The sequence below is a fragment of the Haliotis rubra genome, unplaced genomic scaffold (assembly GCF_003918875.1).
Source record: "Haliotis rubra isolate DU_JTF1 unplaced genomic scaffold, ASM391887v1 Scf199, whole genome shotgun sequence".
Classification (NCBI taxonomy): domain Eukaryota; kingdom Metazoa; phylum Mollusca; class Gastropoda; order Lepetellida; family Haliotidae; genus Haliotis; species Haliotis rubra.
In genome coordinates this window covers 1,222,469-1,229,097 of record NW_025765991.1, presented here as the reverse complement: position 1 = coordinate 1,229,097, position 6,629 = coordinate 1,222,469, and positions in this window count along the sequence as shown.

The following is a 6,629-nucleotide window of genomic DNA, read 5'->3' as shown; positions in this document are numbered from 1 at the left end:
CAATTATTTTCGATGATTGATCGGTTGTAATGAACCTATCATCAATTATGAGATTTACACCAATTCCCAACACTATATAACACCACACTTTTCTAAAAATAAGGCATTTCTCTCAGTAATACTACCTATCAACCCTCAGGGAAGCTACCAAATAATTTATGGTTGGTACGGTAAGTTACGTATTTAAATTACAGTACTAAATTAAAAGTTCGAAAAAAGTACTCCAACGTCGCATTAAGTCGATTCTCGCGCCCTCTACCGGTCGAACATCATTTCAAGCGAACCACATGTTGTGTCCCTTTGAGCAGTCGTCAACACTCGCCCCCCTTCTGTAACGTCCAAGAAGAGGTTTTGTGCGAAAATACAAGCCAATCAGAACGCGCGTAATGATTGGGTGCTTTGATAAAAATAATCCCAAGTACTTCAATCGTTTACGGCATTATGTCATCGGAATTGTTGCCTTCTAATTCCAGTTTAGTGTTTTCTCGGGCGATTTGAGGGCATGTTTTGGAGATTCTACGTGCGCCTCCGACATACATGTATTTAGTTAAATGTAATCATAAATAGACATGAGTTGCAAAACAATATATCTTTTTATATCTAACCAACTTTAATCACTGTGCGTACATTCCACTTGATTGGGCATGTTTTAGCCTCATGGTCCTTCATGTTTTGTCAGCGTATTCATCATAAATTCCACCTGGGGTATGGCAGCAAGGCTACATGCAATTCTAAGATGCCTAGCGGTTAGAACAATCGAAAAAAACAAAACATTATCAGACAAAAAAGGTATAGTTTTTTTGATGACGTAACAATTGAATGACGTTATCCCGTCATTGCGCCATTCTAGTGTGCCCCCTCGTAATCGAACTATTTTACATTACGTCACAACGTAAGCGACGTCACGATGCATGTCAGTTGTCATCGCCTCGTACGGCCTCCTACAGTAAACTACTCCGTTGCATCCCGTTTCTTGGTTTGCAGTTGCTTCACGCAGCAAACATCACTTGTGGAAACATTGCGTTTATGTTTTGCGACGGTTAAAATGTGTCAATTCGACTCGCAAGTTTTCAGCGACACGGTAACGTTCGCAATGTTTACATTCCCACAATGCAATCGTGGAATGTCACTTGACTACTCAGCTTCATCTGGATGTACTGATCTAAACTTACGTTGGTAGTAGAAATGCGACGTTCATATTGCCCCATATGGTTTACGTTAATTAAAATAATTCAGAGAAGATATTTAATCCGAACGTAAACCGTCATCAAACCGTTATCATTTGTTTTTGTTTTGGTAACGTTCGTCTTAACGTAGGGGGGCAGACACATCACTAGAACCGTGCGCCAGTTAGCCCTGTGCGAGGATTCTTAATTTAGGTCACCGACACCGTCGTTTGTTTTCTGCCTTAAATTAATCGTAATTATCCTTAGAAAGTATTAAATTTGGTATCTTAGAAAAGAACTACAGTTCGCTCTACCACCATGTATAGTGTAATAAGACCCGTGAAGATCCGGGGTAGAATAGGTCTTCAGCAACCCATGTGCTTGCCATAAAAAGGCGACTATCTTGTCGTAAGAGGCGACTAACGGGATCGGGTGGTCAGTTTCGCTGACTTGGTTGACAAATGTCATCGGTTCCCAATTGCGCAGATCGATGCTCATGCTGTTGATCACTGGATTGTCTGGTCCAGACTCGATTATTTACAGACCGCCGCCATATAGCTGGAATATTGCTGAGTGCGGCGTAAAACTAAACTCACTCACTCACTCACTATAGTGTAATAAAGCACACTTTCGCCCTGAACTATTATAACGTTAAAGCACTCGGACGCAAGCGTCCTCGTACTTTAACTATAATAGTTCAGGACGAAAGTGTGTTTTATTACACTATACATGGTGGTAGAGCGAACTGTATTTCTTAAGTTCAAGACAACAGGTTGACACCGCGTAATACAACCCAATAATAGCGGTTTGAAACCATGATCGTTTGTTAAACAACCTTTATCCTAAGTTGAATAAAATTCTGAGATTTAAATGTTCAATTGGCAAGGTAAAATTATGAGGATTCGCAATCTTATTTTCACTTTATTCGATTGACTGTTTTGTTTAAAGCGAAATTCATCGGTACGTTTTCACTGCAAACAGACTATAGTATGTATCAGACTAGTGGGCAGTGCTATATAGTGTAGTCTACCTAACTCTTAAGTCATAACTAAACTCACTCACTCACTCTTAAGTCATAAATTAGTATGTAACTCAGCAAGACATAAGTGTGATGAGTTTGAAATAATAATTTATCAACATACAAGTGATATGCATCTTACGAAACATCAGTATAAGTAACATCAATAACATGTCATCAACATAGTTAGAATCACCAGTCGTTTTTCAGCTTTTTACTTATTCATTTGCTGACCATTGTGAATTCACAATGCAGTTAAATGAGAGACACAATCAAGGTATTGCAGAACAGATTTTCTTCCATGCCGGAGATCATCCTTCAGGGTGGGAAATCGACTGTTAACGTCTCTATACTTGTTCCCTGAATGGCGTAGCTTGCTGTGCTTCTTACCGATTTGAAGAACTGGACCATGACTGTGATATTTGTTAATGTTCACCAAATTGTTCTGAAATGTGCTCACCAGTTTATTGTCACCAGACTTACCTTGGAACAGACTACAACGAACCCCCAACTCCACACCACTAACACACGCTCAGACACACACACACACACACACACACACGCACGCTCAGACACACACACGCACGCGCTCACACACACACGCGCACGCGCACGCGCTCACACACACACACACACACACACACACACACATTGTTCTACGGGTGACTGCATTATGTTGTTTTAAGAAAAGTCTGCGCAGTGGGGGTACACCCTCTGAACGAATATTCTACGTACAACTTGTGATTGAAACCACTTCGGCAAACATCGACAACACCGACAACGACAGTTTTTCGATGTAGTACTAGAATTTGTACTTTACTAAGAATGTGTAATCCCAATTAAAACGTTACATTTGACCACTTTCTAAATGGCATTGTGTTTTTCGATGTATGGAGCAATTGCTTACATTCCTTATATGGCAGGAAGGTAGAGAGTTTTATTTTATTTCAGTCTCACTTTGCAAGGGATACATATACAAACATTCTTATAACATAAGTGAGCCACTGTTTAAGGGTTATGGGAGATTATAATGTATTAATGCATTATAGACACTAAGAAGAAGTAATGGCATAGTTGCATACAGTATAAAATCTGTCCATATAAAATGTTTTCTTCTTTGTAACATATAAAAGCAGGTTTTGTCACTGAAATATGCACGGTGTTTAAAAAGTAAAACTAATTTATCATCACAGATCTAAGAAGTAGGGATAGCTAAAACAGACATTTTTATATAAACTTTCACGCAAATCACCATACACAGGGCAATACAACAGAACGTGTCTTTCATCCTCAACTCTCTCTCTGCACTGAAAACATACCCTCTCATTCACATTCACATTTGTAAACCCGTGAAGGTCCGGGTTACAATATTGATCTTCAGTAACCCATGCTTGTCGTAAGAGGCGACTAACGGGATCGGGTGGTCAGGCTCGCTGGCTTGGTTGACACATGTCATCGGTTCCCAATTGCGCAGATCGATGCTCATGTTGTTGACCACTGGATTGTCTGGTCCAGACTCGATTATTTACAGACCGCCGCCATATAGCTGGAATATTGCTGAGTGCGGCGTAAAACTAAACTCACTCACTCACTCACTCACTCATTCCCATTTGTATATCTGCCGGTTTCCAAATGCAGAGGAGCAGTACCTGATCTGAATTTGGAGAAGGCTGAGCGGTCAGAACGGGCCGGGACATACTCAAGCTCGCATAACTTTCACAGCCATATACATCCATAAACATTCGATACGTTCGTAATTTATTACCTCCCGTTCTACAGCTTGGCTTGTTTAATAAATCATACCGATCATTCACGTGCTCCTGCGTACAAATATCTCGTACCTTCTCACATACCCGTTTAACTCTAACATCAGCTTCCACACTAAGGTCCCATTCATTTAACCTTGCTTTCACACAGAAATTCCAATTTCTCACACGTAAACATGTAAAACCATTAATTGTCACGAAATTAATCCTTTTTGAATAATCGGTATATTGTGACAAATGACCCCATAAAGAAGTGTAAAAATAATACAATGAGTTCCGATTAGGGTTTATCCCCTTTCATCATAAAGCATGTGCTGTTTTATCAGCGAAAAAAACTGTACATATCAATTTCAATGCATTGGTCTTATGTCACAAACTATGTGATTACGAAATTGATGTAACGAAATATTCACTCATTCCAAATCACAAAATGGAGTAGACGGGGTATGATTCGTCCAATCTGGACAGTGAACCGGTGACCAAGTCAACACCTGGTGTCTCCACCCCTCACACGAATAACATCTGCCAGTCTCCTCCTCATACTGCCAGTCTCCTCCTCATACTGCCAGTCTCCTCCTCATACTGCCAATCTCCTCCTCATACTGCCAGTCTCCTCCTCATACTGCCAATCTCCTCCTCATACTGCCAGTCTTCTCCTCATACTGCCAGTCTCCTCCTCATACTGCCAGTACCCTCCTCCTCCTCATACTGCCAGTCTCCTCCTCATACTGCAAGTCTACTCCTCATACTGCCAGTCTCCTCTTCATACTGCCAGTACCCTCCTCCTCCTCATACTGCCAGTCTCCTCCTCATACTGCAAGTCTACTCCTCATACTGCCAGTCTCCTCCTCATACTGCCAGTCTCCTCATACTGCCAGTCTCCTCCTCATACTGCCAGTCTCCTCCTCATACTGCCAGTCTCCTCCTCATACTGCCAATCTCCTCCTCATACTACCAGTCTCCTCATACTGCCAGTCTCCTCCTCATACTGCAAGTTTCCTCCTCATACTGCCAGTCTCCTCCTCATACTGCCAGTCTCCTCCTCATACTACCAGTCTCCTCATACTGCCAGTCTCCTCCTCCTCCTCATACTGCCAGTCTCCTCCTCATACTGCCAGTCTCCTCCTCATACTGCCAGTCTCCTCCTCCTCCTCATACTGCCAGTCTCCTCCTCCTCCTCATACTGCCAGTCTCCTCCTCATACTGCCAGTCTCCACCTCATACTGCCAATCAAGCGTCGATTTCTCAGCATTGGAATCCTTTGTCATTCCTCATAGAATGACTGGATCATATCGGGGCTCCTTGCCGGCCATGGTAATGTTTGATGGGGATCATATCGGGGCTCCTTGCCGGCCATGGTAATGTTTGATGGGGATCATATCGGGGCTCCTTGCCGGCCATGGTAATGTTTGATGGGGTTCATATCAGGGCTCCTTGCCGGCCATGGTAATGTTTGATGGGGATCATATCGGGGCTCCTTGCGGGCCATGGTAATGTTTGATGGGGATCATATCAGGGCTCCTTGCGGGCCATGGTAATGTTTGATGGTAATGGATGGATCATATCAGGGCTCCTTGCGGGCCATGGTAATGTTTGATGGGGATCATATCAGGGCTCCTTGCGGGCCATGGTAATGTTTGATGGGGATCATATCGGGCCTCCTTGCGGGCCATGGTAATGTTTGATGGGGATCATATCGGGGCTCCTTGTCGGCCATGGTAATGTTTGATGGGGATCATATCGGGCCTCCTTGCGGGCCATGGTAATGTTTGATGGGGATCATATCGGGGCTCCTTGCGGGCCATGGTAATGTTTCAATGGCGGTGATGTTTCAGATATATTCAAAGACACATCCAAATCCGATTCACTGTCCAGATTGGACGAATCACACCCCGTCTACTCCATGTTGTGATTGGGAATTACCTGTCACAATGAGTGAATTTTCCGTTACATCAGTTTTGTAATCACCCAAATAATTATAACTATCAACAATTTCTAAAACCGAATTACCAACAGTAAAATCCGCACTTGTTCTTTGTGCACTCATATGTCAAAAATGTACAATCTTAGATTTATCATTATTAATGCATATACCATTATCCACACACCAGTTGTTTAAAATGTACAACAAACGATTTAAATCCTCTGATTCTGCAAGCAGAATAAGATAATCAGCATAGGCTAAGGCTGCAATAGTAGTACCATTAACAGAATACCAATACCACTCTTCCAGTTTAAGCAGATCATTATTGAAAATATTAAACAATATTGGAGAAAGTAGACAGCCTTGCTTTAAACCCTGATTAACATTAAAGCATGATGTTAACATACCATTAATACGAACTCTACAGTTTTACCTTATTATACTGAAGAGACTGAAGAGCTAAAACATTTTCCCTTTCACACCAATATCACTTACTTTCTGACCGCCTCCGTGGTGTAGTGGTTAGAGCGTCCGCCTGGAGAGCGCCCGCCTCATACCAAAAGACGTTAAATATGGTACTTGTTGGTCCCTGCCTGGCGCTCGGCATTAATGGGTACAACAAGGACTGGTCTGCTCGGAGTCAGTATAATGTGTCTGAGTGGGGTATTCATGCTTCACTACGGCATGGTATCTTAGTGGGAAATTGTTGATACAATTGTACACTCAGATAGAGGCTGTTATGCAAGAAAAGGGGC